The following is a 13502-nucleotide window of genomic DNA, read 5'->3' as shown; positions in this document are numbered from 1 at the left end:
AATTACTCTAAAATTTATATATAAAATATTATTTGCTTTATTCAAAACAATTCTAAAAAAAGAATAAAGTGTAAAAACAAAAAAAAAATTAAGAAAAGAATAAAGTGGAGGAATCACTCTACCTGGTATTATGGACCACTCTATAGTTACTATGACCAAGACTGTGTAGTACTGTCAAAGGGATGGACAGATAAAAGGAACAGAACAGACAACCTAGAACTAGCCACACAAGTAATGCCAACTTATTTTTGACAGTGGTACAAATGCAATTCAATGAAAGAAGTATACAAATAACTGGATCTTCATAGCAAAAATACAAACCTTGATTTAAACTCCAAACCTTATATAAAATTAACTAAAAAAGATCATATATTTAAATGTTGAACTGTAAAAAGAAAACTGAATTGTAGGACACCTAGTTTGTGTCAGAAAATTGTTTGAAGGCATTGACAAAAAAATTGTATCTTGAATATACAAAGAACTCTCATTACTCAATGTTTTAAAAAAATTCAATTAGGAAATGGGAAAAAGGCATGAAGAGATGATAGAAGTCAAAGATCTAAAAACATGAAAAGTCCAACTATTTTCATTAATTGAATGACTCAACATAACACAGATGTGCTTCTCCTCAAATTGATATAGAGGTTCAATATCATTCCTGTCAAAAGGTAGACAAGAGGATATTTCCAGGGAAGACGGCAGAGTAGGAGGATGCTAAACTCAGCTTGTCCCATGGATACAGAGCAACCCTAGAAAGGACTCCAAGACTGGCTGAACGTAAGAGAAGAAGCCACACCAAAGAGGGCAGAAAGGGTGAGGACTCCATGGGAACCTAAACCCATGGGTCTGGCCCCTGGAGGGAAGGAGCTTTGGTTGCAGAGAGGGGCAAGAAACAGACTAGACCAGCACACCTGGGAGACTATAAAGGGAAGAGAAATCCCCACAGCACTCATTTGGCTTTGAAAAGCAGAGAGGCAGAATTCTGTGAGTGCTTATAACCTATGGGCCTGAAAGCCTGGAACTTTAAAAATCAGAACAGGCTCAGCTCTGAAAAAACCCAGAGCATGACAGGAAGCTGAACCCCTGTCCTTAAAGAGCTAGCACAGTGAACAGCCCGAGGACATGCAGCTTGGAAGCAGCAGTTTGAAAGGCGCCTTGGGTTTACGGGAGGGAGACTGAGTTACTAATCTCAGAGCTCCCTGAGGGACTTCTCCAGGAACAAAGGAACTGGCGCCATTTCCCTCCCCCATCCCTTTTCACATACACACAGCCACCTGAAGAAACGAGTGCAGTGAGGGCACTCACAACCTAACCTGCTTACACCACACTCTGCCCCCTCCAGCCAGAGCCACCTCAGTCCCAGCACTGTGGATCCCATTGCTGGGAAGACCCATATGACCCCCATGGAGGATGCGCACTTTGTTAAAACTGCATCCCCTGGCCCAGGCATGCTGTGTGGAGCACCCCAGCTGGCCCTGGTCTCCATGGTGGCTGCACATCCCCGTGGAGGAGGACTAGTTCACATAAATTGTGCCATTATGCCCCCGTCCATTCATGTGCGGAGCAACCTGGCTGCCCTTCTCTCTGGGGCAGCTGCTGCTCATCCAGGTGGGGGAGGATCAGCACCAGCTACTTAAAAGTGCGAATCCCACCCACTACTTTCAAGAAAAACGATGTGGTTGTGGAATATAGGTGAGGTTCAGTGGGGTGGAGTCCGGAGCCAATGACCAAGAAAGAATTCTTGAGAAGTCTTTGGTGCAAAATGGTGGCTTATTAAAGCACAGGGACAGGACATGTGGGCAGAAAGAGCTGCTGCCCCAGGGTTGTGAGCTGCAGCTGATTATATACTATGGGACTGGGGGAGGTAAGGAAAAAGGGAGGTTTCAAAGGGATTTTCGTATGTGAAAGAAGACTCACAGGATACCAGAGGCCTTGCCATTATCAAGTTGAGGTTGTTTTACCCTCTACCAAGGCATTAACAGGAAGATAGTTGGGTACTTCCTGGAGGAACATTATACTCTGCCTGCTTCAAGTATCTGTGAATGGGCTGCAGGTTATAAGGACATTTAATTGTATCTACATTTCCTTCTGGAAGCTAGGTTGATAGAAATGCTTTGTTCTTGTAGATTGATAAGACATTTGTAAACTGAGGGAGACTCAGGTCCTGTAGGATTGTGATCTCTACAAGTTAATTTTGTTTTTCCTTTCCTTAGGTTTAGGGCAGCCAGGAATGCCTGAAGAATGTCACATATATTCCATCTGGGAGGGAGGGGGTTGTGGGATGTCAGATTCTACTTTGTCCTCGGCTTGCCTTCTGTTCCCACGTCAACAAGATATATAGCTGACTTTCCTAACATACAGAAACATACACAGAAATTTAGGCAAAATGAGGAGAGAGAAGACTATGTCATAAAAGAAAGTACAGGAAAAACCATAGCAAGAGACCTAAGTGAAACGAATATAAATAACATGCTTGATACAGAATTTAAAATAATGATCATAAAGATACTCACTGGACTTAGGAGTGGAGAATATCATTGAGACCCTTACCACAGAGGTAAAAAAGAATGAATCAGGGATGACGAACACAATAATTGACATTAAGAATACACTTGATAGAATAAACAGCAGGCTGGAAGAAGCAGAGTAACTATTAATGAACTAGAAGAGTCGTGGAAAGTAATCAAGCTGAACAAATGAGAGAAAAAGAATTACGCAAAATGAGGAGAGACTTAGGGAACTCAGTGACTCCATCAAGCATAATAACATTCACATATAGGGATCTCATCAGAAGGAAAAGAAAGAGAAAAGGGGGCAGAACATTTATTTGAAGAAGTAATAGTTGAAAACTCCCTTAATCTGGGAAGAAAATAGATATTCAAATCCAAGAGGCACAGAGCTCCCCCAACAAAATCAACCAAAGGAGGTCCACACCAAGACACATAGTCATCAAAATGGAAAAGAGCAGTGATAAAAAAATAAATAAATAAATCAGTAAGAGAAACAGAAGACAATTACATAGAAGGATAACCTCAAAAGGTTGTCAATGGATTCTTCAGCAGAAACTTTATAAGCCAGAAGGGAGTGAAATATTCAAGTGCTGAAAGGGAAAAATCTACAGCCAAGAATACTCTATACAGCGAGACTGTCATTCAGAATAGGAGAGATAAAGACTTTCCCAGACAAACAGAAACTAAAGGACTTCATGACACTAAACGAACCCTACAAAAATATTAAAGAGGACTCTTCAAGTGGAAAGGAAAGACCATAAGTGAGAGTATGAAAAGTAGGAAACACAAGAGCACTGAAACACAAAACACACAATACACAAAAATAAACACAAAATGGTCTAAAAACTTGAATTTGATACCTGAAACCACAAAAATGTTAGAAGACTGCAGAGGTAGTATTGTCTCTGACAATACTTCAAATCAGTGATAGGCAACATTTTTCTAGATATTATCTCGTGTGGTGAGGGAAAGAAAAGCAAAAAATAAACTATTGGGGCTACAACAAAATAAAAAGCTTTTGCACAACAAAGGAAACAATCAACAAAACTAAAAGGCAACCTATGGAATGGGAGAAGATATTTGCAAATGACATATATGGTAAAGAGTTAGCATCCAAAATATATAAAGAACTTACACAACTCAACACCCCCAAAACAAATAATTCAATTAAAATAGGGGCAGAAGACATGAGCAGACATTTCACCAAAGAAGACATACAGATGGCCAACAGACACATGAAAAGATGCTCAACATCACTCATTATCAGGGAAATACAAATCAAAACTACAATGAGGTATCACCTCACACCTGTTAGAATGGCTAAAATCATCAACACAGGAAACTGCAAGTGTTGGTGAGGATGAGAAGAAAAAGGAACACCGTTGCAATGTTTGTGGGAATGCAAACTGGTGCAGCCACTGTGGAAAACAGTATGAAGTTTCTTCAAAACATTAAAAATAGAACTGCCCTAGTATCCAGTAATTGCACTACAGGCTATTTACCCCAAATACAAAAACACTAATTCAAAGCGATACACGCACCACAATTTTATATCAACATCATTTACAATAGCCAAATTATGAAAGCAGTACAAGTGTCCATCAATAGATGAATGGATAAAAAAGATGGGGTATATAAATGTAATGGAATATCATTCAGGCATAAAGGAGAACAAAATTTGCCATCTGCACTGACATGGATGGAGCTAGAGAGTATAATGCTAAGCAAAGTGAGTCACAAAAAGATAAATACCATGCGATTTCACTTATATGTGGAATTTATGAAACAAAACAAATGAGCAAGGAAAAAAGAGAGACATAGCACTGGGTGTTTTACGCAACTAATGAATCATCGAACTTTACATCAGAAACCAGGGATGTACTGTATGGTGACTAACATAATATAATAAAAAAAAAACATTAAAATAAAAAAAAAAGAAAGAAAAAAAAAAGAAAAAAGAGAGACAAATCATGAAACAGACTGTTAACTATACAGAACAAACTGATAGTTACCAGAGGGGAGGTGGGTAGAGGGATGGGTGAAACAGGTGATGGGGATTAAGATGTGCACTTGTGATGAGCACTGGGTCATGTGTAGAATTGTGGAATCACAATTCAGGTGTATTGTACACCTGAAATTAATATAGCAGCATCTATTCACCAAATTGGAATTAAAATTTAAAAATAAACAAAATATAGGCAAGATTTTTATTGAAATCGAGATTATTATAAAGTTTATATTAAGATGCAAAGGAACTAGAATAGCTAAAAAGTTTTGAAAAAGTAGAATTAATTTGGAGGAATTAATGTATCTGATTTCAAGACTAATTTCATAACTACAGTAAATTAGACTGTGTGGTATTTGTGGAGTAACAAGCACTAGATACATAGAATAGAAGAGAGACCCAGAAACAGACCCACACCAATTGCAAATATGCCCAACACACACTTGATAAAGGTTTGAAAGGAATTCAGTGGAGCGAAGAGTCCCTTTTCAATATATGGTGTTGTAAAAATTAGACATCTATTTTTTAAAAATTAATCTCCTTCTTTATACAAAATAATAATAATAATTCAAAATGCATCACCAGCTTAAAGAAAAACCATAGGAGAAAATTTTCAGGATTTAAGACTGTGAAGAAAAGGTCTTGTACTGTTTTCAAAAGCATGAGCCATAAAAGGATAAATAGATAAGTTGACTTCTTCAAAACTAAACTTTGTTCTGTGAAAAACCTTGTTAAGAGGATGTAAAGATAAGCTGGGATAAAATACTTAAAACAACATAACTGACAAAGAAGTAGTATGGAAAATATATAAAGAACTTTTAGAACTCAACAAAAAGCCAAAGTGGCTTTCACAAGGCTAAAATCAAGCATTGGCAGGACTGTTTATTTTGGATACCTCAGGAGAAAAACTGTTTCCTTGCTTTTCCTAGCTTCTAGTGACCTCCTGCATTCCTTGAGTATTGGTCTCTTTCTTCCATCTTCAAAATCATGGAGGGTGGATTCAAGTCATTCTCACATCAAATCTCTTAACCTCTTTTCCCTTCTTCACATCTCCTTCTCTGACTCTCCTGTCACTCTTTTCCTTGTGACAACACTGTGATGATGCTGGGTCAACCTCGATAATCCAGGACAATCTTCTCATCTGAAAATTCTTAAGTGGCACCTGGGTGGCTCAGTTGGCTAAGTGTCTGCCTTCGACTCAGGTCGTGATTCCAGGGTCCTGGGATGGATCCCCACATCAGGCTCCTCGCTCAGCAGGGAGCCTGCTTCTCCCTCTCCCTCTCCCTGCCACTCCCCCTGCTTGCATTCTCTCTCTATCTCTCTCTCTAAGAAATAAATAAAATCTTTAAAAAAAAAAAAGACTCTTAATCACACCTTCAAAATCCTTTTTCCATTTGACATAAAATATTCACAGGATCTGGTATTTAAGGCATATTAAGTAGGCTATTATTCTACCTAACATATTATGAAATATTATTCAGTAATAACAGGGAACCATCTACTCAGTAACTTGGATCAATCTTCAGAAAATTATGCTGAGTAGAAAAAGCCAATCCCAAAGGTAGCATTCTATATGATTTTTTTCTACAATAATCTTGAATTAACAAAATTATAGAAATGGATGACACATTAGTGGCTGTCACAAGTTAAATAGAGGATGAAGGTGAAAAAAAATATATGAGCTATAAAAGGGCAACATGTAACATCATTGTGGGGTGGAAATGTTATGTATCTTGTCAGTATCCTAAATGTTTGACAAAATGTTTTCATTTGGAGAAGATGGGTAAAGGATATGTCTTACTAATGCATATGAATCTATAATTGTTCCAAAATAAAAAACTATAACTTAAAAATATTTATCTCAGCATGTTATGAAAATAAGTAAATTTGAAAATGAGATGCTTCCCAGTCAGTCTTAATCACCACCTAAGAACCCAGAAAAACTACCCTTGAATTGCTCCTTCTGAGAGCTTATAGTCTATTCAGCAACTTTGACAAATACTCTCTTCTCCAAAGTGTCTGTTTCTTTCCAGGCATCGACTTGGTCAAGACGCTACTAAAAACTGCATTTAGTGAATAAGAGCAGTGGGCTGTGTTGGAAAAAATAAAGTCAGCTTGAGAAATGTAGCCCCCTTGTCTGCACTCTGCAGTAACAAGTAACACACAGTGCTCCATTTTTCTATTCCATTTTTCATCTATTTCTGACATAATCTTTATTGTTTCCTTCTTTTCACTTCTCTGTGGTCATTTTGCTCTTCTTTTTCTACTATCTTGAGGTGAAAAGTTAAGTTATCTACTTGAAGTATTTCTTCTTTTTTGAAATAGACATTTGCAGCTATCCATTTCACTATAACCACTCCTGGAGCAAAATCTCAAAGGATTTAAAGTATTGTGCTTCTGTTATTTCATCTCAGTATTTTCTAACTTCCTTTTATTTCTTATTTGACTCATTTATTATTTAGCACTATATTGTTAATTTCTACATATTTGTGAATTTCCTAAATTTCTGTTATTGACTTCCAATTTCATTTAGAAGAAGATACTTTGTATAATTTGATGTCGTTCAAATTTATTGAAACATTTAATGGCTGAACATAGAATTGTTTCCTGGAGAATGGAAGAGAATGGTCTGTGTGCACTGGAGAAGAACGTGTAGCCAGCAGTTGTGAAGTTCTACAGATAAGTCTAGTTGCTCTATAGTGTTAAAATCTTTCATCGTCTTTTTAATCTTCTGTCCAGTTATTCTATCCATTACTGAAAGTAAGGAACTAAAGGCTCCAATATTATTGTTGAATTGTCTTATTTCTCCCTTTAGTTCTGTCAGCTTTCGCTTCATATATTTTGGGACTCTCTTGATAGGTCCATGTATGCTTATAATTGTTATGTCTTCTTAGTGAATTGACTCTTTTATTGTTATAAAGTGTCCTTTATTTTTTTTCTGGAAATCTATTTTGTCTAATATTAATATAACCACTCAAGCTCTCCTTTTTGTGACTGTTTGCATGACGTATCTTATTTCCATGCTTTTACTTACAATCTACTTGTGTCTCGGAACCTAAACTGTGTCTCTTATAGACAGCATATATTTGAATTATATTTTAAAAACTCTGTTCTGTCAATCATTGCCTTTTGACTGGAATGTTTAAACCATTTACATTTAATTTAATTTCTAATAAGGTAGGATTTGTGTGTGTCTCTTTACTATTTATTTTTTTAAATATATATTATGTCTTTTTTTTTTTTAAAGATTTTATTTATTTATTTGACAGAGAGAGAGACAGCCAGCGAGAGAGGAAACACAAGCAGGGGGAGTGGGAGAGGAAGAAGCAGGCTCATAGCAGAGGAGCCCGATGTGGGGCTCGATCCCATAACTCCGGGATCACGCCCTGAGCCGAAGGCAGATGCCCAACCGCTGTGCCACCCAGGTGCCCCTATGTCTTTTTTGTTCCTCATTCTTTCATTACTGCCTTCTTTCATGTTCAATTGATATTTTCTATTGTACTATCTTAATTCCCTTGTCCTTTCTTTTTACATTTTTTAAAAGTTATTTTCTTAGTCATTGCCCTGAGGATTACAATTAACATCTTAATTTATAATCATCTAGCTCACATCAACACCAACTTAATTTCAATAATATACAGAAACTATGCACCTGTATAGCTCCACTCTCTACCCCCTCTTTGTGCCATTATTGTCATAGTAAGTGCAAATATCTCTGGGGAAAAGAGTATTTGTACTAAGTGAACTCTAATTCAGGTCAAATAAAAACAAAACAGCTTCATGGGACTTCTTAACAGTCTGAATAATGACCGTTCTCTGGGTGTATTGCTTTAGGGGAGTTCCAAATCCATTTTTACCTCTTCCAGTATCTCCTAGGCTGCTGGTTTTCATCATGATTTGGGGTTGTTGGTTTTCAAGGCTACCACAGAACTGTGGAGAAGGACATGGGAACGAGGCAGGTTGAAATTCTACAAACTCACTGTTCTTACCAAGACTGAGACATTTTACTTGGATAAATGCTACTCAGATTATCGCAAGTGTTTGGTTACTTTCCAGATTTCTTAAAAAGTTGATTTTGACAATTTTTGTAAGTATTCACATTGTTTTTATGGAAGAGTGAATTTTTAGAGGGCCTTACTCCACCATTTTCCTTAACCCCATTTAGAGTTCTCAATATTTCACAAACTCTGTTAATGGCAAGCCTCTGGGTTATATTTAAGTGTCTTCAATATGTAGCAAAATACTGTCTTGTCTTTCTATAAAGAAATATATTTTCCCTTTTCTGGTTATTTCCCTACACTATGAAAGTCTACTTATCATCATCACACCAAAGTTTCTGGTCAATACATTTATGAATTGCTCAAGAGGGGGATATATAAACATCCAAATCAGCTTTGAAAAAAGAACCCACTGCCAGTTGCAATTCAACTTGTCTTTTAAACACAGTTATTTCAAAGCAAGTCATTCAATATTTTATGTTATTGTTTGGTCACTCCTCCCAAAACATTCTAGTCTTAATAGACTGTCAGCCTTTCTTAGGTCTATAGGAAAGACACACTCACAGATTGCCATATCATTATCTCAAATGCTGCTGTGAAATATTATCCTGTCACCTGGTGTTTCCTTTTATTGATAATGTATGATTTGCCTTGCTCTTATCTACAAGCATGAAAGATTCTTTAGTGAAATTCTCATTTGATAAATAAAGTAATTTCAACCTGTGAAAACAATTGACAAGTATTTGTCAGACTTATCTAATCTTTAAGGAAAGGTTGAACTGAAGGCTCTCATGCTGCTTCCTTTCCTAAGAAACCCAGTAACCCTTCTCAGTGGCTATGAAGGGGGTGGACTGAAGTGATAAACAGATGGGTATGCAGGGAAAACTGACTTATGCAAAACACTTACTATCTAGCCATGAGAATTTGTTCAAGAGGGAAAAGTCATGTACAATAGAAGCATTTCAAGTGTCCATGATGTGACTTTTATCTTAAAACAGAATATTTGTGCAAAATATAGTAAAGGAAAAAATTATCGAAGAAAAGTAGCAAAATCATACATATTTTATAGAATGAACTCAACCATCTAGAATTCCATCATGAAAATATAAATTATGAATGGCTGATTATAAATTAAAATTAAAAAGAACAAACCTGATAGTTTTAAAATCTAGGTGGAGGTATAAAAACTTTTTCACTTCGCTTCTCAAGAAACATCGAAGAGAAAAGGGAAACAGGATTATAAACTCTAATAAAGCTAGAAATATTTAAAATTCATTCAAATATAAGAAGACAGAAAGCAGTGGGAAAAATGAGAAATGACTGAGCAGTAAGCAGAAAGAGCAAACACAAGTTCCTGAAAGGGAGTAGATTGGTGAAAACAGGTCTTGAAATGAGAAACACTATTCCCAGTACCTCTGTTGGGTTTTTAATCTTATCTTTATTAATTGTATCCTTAATGTGCACATGTGTTATTCAGGATCAGAGGCACATTTCTTATTAAATACTTTACAGTAAATAACATGTTTTTGCTCCTCTCCTCCTCTTTCACTAGTCCTTATCCATAGAGAATGTAACAGCCAAATCAATTGTCCTATGTGGGTAGCTGGACACCTCATAGGTGAAGGATAAGGAAATATGATTTCTCTCTGCTTTTGAAAGGGGTAGAAGCAGCTATCCCTTGCCCCACCTGACAGGATCTCCTTGGGAATGTAATGGGTCTGAGTCCCAATTCCAGCCACTTGATATGTCAATAAAAGAATCTACAGGAGCTTCATCACTTTAGAGATGTCTCGCTCATTCCTTCTTGAAATGTAAATACCTAGGGAGATACCCATCTCGGTGTTTCTGGAACCCAGGAGTCTAACCTAGGATCTGGCCTGAGCTGTAATGATTTGTCCTCTTTGTGGAGATAAAAGATGTTTTATTGTTATTTCAGATCAGGGCAATTAATTAAACAAATGGTTAGAGATCTAATTCTTAAGGTGTGTGAGATCTGGGGCTTAGAGGACCAGGACTTTTTATAGAAACAATAAGAATTCCAGGAACATTTTATTTTTCCACAATCACAAAGGCTAAGTATGTCGGATGTCAGAAAATAAGCTTATATCCAATTCTAGACTACCCTGTGACATCCCCTCCAAGGCAGACAGGACACATGAGCCTACTTTTCTGGATAGACAATCACAAAGAAACAATAACAAAAAGGAAAAAAAAATTCAGCAAATGCTGATGATTGTGAACTCCAAAGGAAAAATATGGGAGACCTCCCAAAAACCTTGTAGTGAAACACTCTGATCTATACATCCCCTATACATCCACCCACATACACACAAGAAATTTTAATCAACTTTTTAGTAATTCACTCTCAAATATAAATGGCAGTAAAGTATCAGGGAAACAGAACCATGAAACATACAATAAAATAAAAAGATAAAAAAGAATAATAAGTATAGAAGAAAATATCAAAGTAACTATAATATCCTCAGGGAAATAAAAGAAGTCAATACATCCATAAAATAAAAGCAATATGATATTGTAAAGGAACAATCAGAGAACAAGAAAATAAATCTTAGAAAATATAATTTATAAAAATTCAATTGAAATTTGTAAAATGAAATTGGGGAAATCTCCCATATTGGGGAAAAATTGACAAACCTAAAGGAGTAATGAAAAGAATATTATATGATTGGTCCAATGCCCAGTTAATATCAATTCCAGAAAGGGAGGCCAAAAAAAAAAAAAGCAATAAAATTGTCAACTAAACACTACAAGAAATTTCAGAACAGAAGGAGAAATATCCAAGATTGTAAAGGTCCCCCCAAATTCTTTAGATAGTAAATGAAAAACGATCCATTTCTATTTATCTCATAGTAAAATTTTAGAACACCAAGAATAAAAGGAATTCCCCAAAGCCTCCAGAGAGAAGAAAAACATTACAAAAGATAATTAATCAGAATAATATAGAACTCCCTAACCAGCTAAACTGAAAGAATGCCTTCCGAATCCTGAGGGTTAATGATTTTCAATTCCACAGTGGAGCTTAAGCAAGGATGAGGAAGGCCTGAGATCCTAGATAAAGATGTCCAAGGCCAGAGGGAGGTGAAGCTCAAGGAAGATCCTGGTGGGACAGGTGTCTGTCAGGATTACAGCACTCTCAGAGGGAACAAGTCTACATGAAGCACTGCAAGGCCAGGGCTCTAAGAAATGGGGGATGGGTAAATCATCACACAGAACTGAGTGTCTGCAAAACTCTTCTGAGAAGTATTTTGCAAACTGTTTGAAGATGTAGGAAGATTTAGTGATGTGTTCCAAGAAAATAGAGCCTATAGTAGAAAAAAAATGTCAATTTTTGATTCTAAGGAAAAACAGAGTTTGATGAGAATGGACATATAATTACAGTATGCTAGCCAAAGAGCGAACAGAATTTACATGGTTAAAAGAATGAAAACTCTTATTATGTGTTTATCCAATTAAGATGCAATTACACCGGGAGGGTAGAAGTTATGGAGAGGAGCACTGAGTTACCCTCAATCTTCAGCAACCATTAGAGGAAGTCAATAGTCTGTGTGTAAAATTGAATCAAAGAAGTGGAATATGCACATTATTCTGAACTGCAGGGATAAATATCAGGAAAAAAAACAGCTGCAAAGTTGAAAGTGGTTACCTCTGGAAAACAGGATTGAGAAGGGAAACACGATTTTTTGTTATGTTTTAAAGTATTCACAAATAATGTTAAGTAAGAATAGGAATGGCAAATAAGTTAAATGAACACAAAGTAAACTTTAGAAAAGTAAGGACAGGGGCGCCTGGGTGGCTCAGTCGTTAAGCATCTGCCTTTGGCTCAGGGTGTGATCCCGGCGTTTTGGGATCAAGTCCCACATCAGGCTCCTCTGCTGGGAGCCTGGTTCTTCCTCTCCCGCTCCCCCTTCTTGTGTTCCCTCTCTCTCTGGCTGTCTCTCTCTCTGTCAAATAAATAAAATCTTAAAAAAAAAAAAAAAAAAAAAAAAAAAAAAAGACATTTCAAAAGTGCCATTGCATCATCTCATTTTAGAGGGCCATTAGCTGCTATGTCAAATCCTAATGAAGGACTTTGTCACATACCCTAAAGGTGCAGAAGAACCAGCAGGAAGCAAAAACAAACAAACAAAAACTTACATGGAAACAAAGCAACTTTCCCAGCTCAACACCACCCAAAGAAGAGAAAGACAACAATGAAGAAGTAACCTGAGCACAGGTTCATTTTTCGCAGAGAAAACCGAATGTACCCTAGTAGCAGTCACATAGTCCTCCAAATAGATATGAGCAACTCCTGTGAACTGTTTGAAAACAGAAAACGTAGGGAGTCTGTAATACAAATGGTTAGTCACAGCACTTCCCAGGTCTTTGCCTTGGTACATTATGCATTAGGCTTGGTTGTCCAGAAAGGATGTGCACAGAGTGTTTAGAACACCCAATATTAAATGGACATTGGTGTAGTTATTACATCAAAAGAAAAATAACATGACTTTGCTTACGTAAGTGAAGTTCTCAAAAATTACAACAGCATAATATGGCTCTTCTGCAAGATCTCCTTCTTCAGGACAGAGAGGCCACAAGCAAAAATTATAAAGTAATAATGTGGTACTGCATAATTGTTTTTTACTTTAACCTTTGGTCTTGTATCCATTTCCCCTGAGACCATCGGAAATTTGATTGGGAGTTACTCAAATGACTGACAGCTTTAATATTCCAAAATACATGCTCAATGGTACATTTCAGCGTAGGAAGGGGAATCTTCTCAGGACAGAGCCCTTGGCTTTCCTCTTGCATTCACTGCAGTGATGTCTCCTCTTCTTTTTATAGTACTTCACTCCATATGCTTCTTCCTCCTGAATTCATTTGAACATTTTGATCTTGGCATTTTCTAGAGATGTTTTCATCAGTTGCTTTTCTTCATCACAATTATCTCATGAGGTTCCTCCAGCTCTCCACTATTACAGGGAAAGGATC

At 36.8% G+C, this 13502-nt stretch overlaps 1 protein-coding gene across 1 annotated transcript in view; it reads right to left on the bottom strand.

Moving 5' to 3' along the window:
• Positions 1-13502, bottom strand: part of GABRG3 (gamma-aminobutyric acid type A receptor subunit gamma3) — a 631894-nt gene that overhangs the window by 464007 nt on the left and 154385 nt on the right. The gene's annotated exons all lie outside the window — the stretch shown is intronic.

The sequence above is a fragment of the Ursus americanus genome, chromosome 28 (genome assembly GCF_024610735.1).
Source record: "Ursus americanus isolate L20-20 chromosome 28, mUrsAme1.1.p, whole genome shotgun sequence".
Classification (NCBI taxonomy): Eukaryota; Metazoa; Chordata; class Mammalia; order Carnivora; family Ursidae; genus Ursus; species Ursus americanus.
The sequence above is the reverse complement of the archived record's forward strand: the minus strand, read 5'-3'. Positions and strand labels throughout refer to the sequence as shown.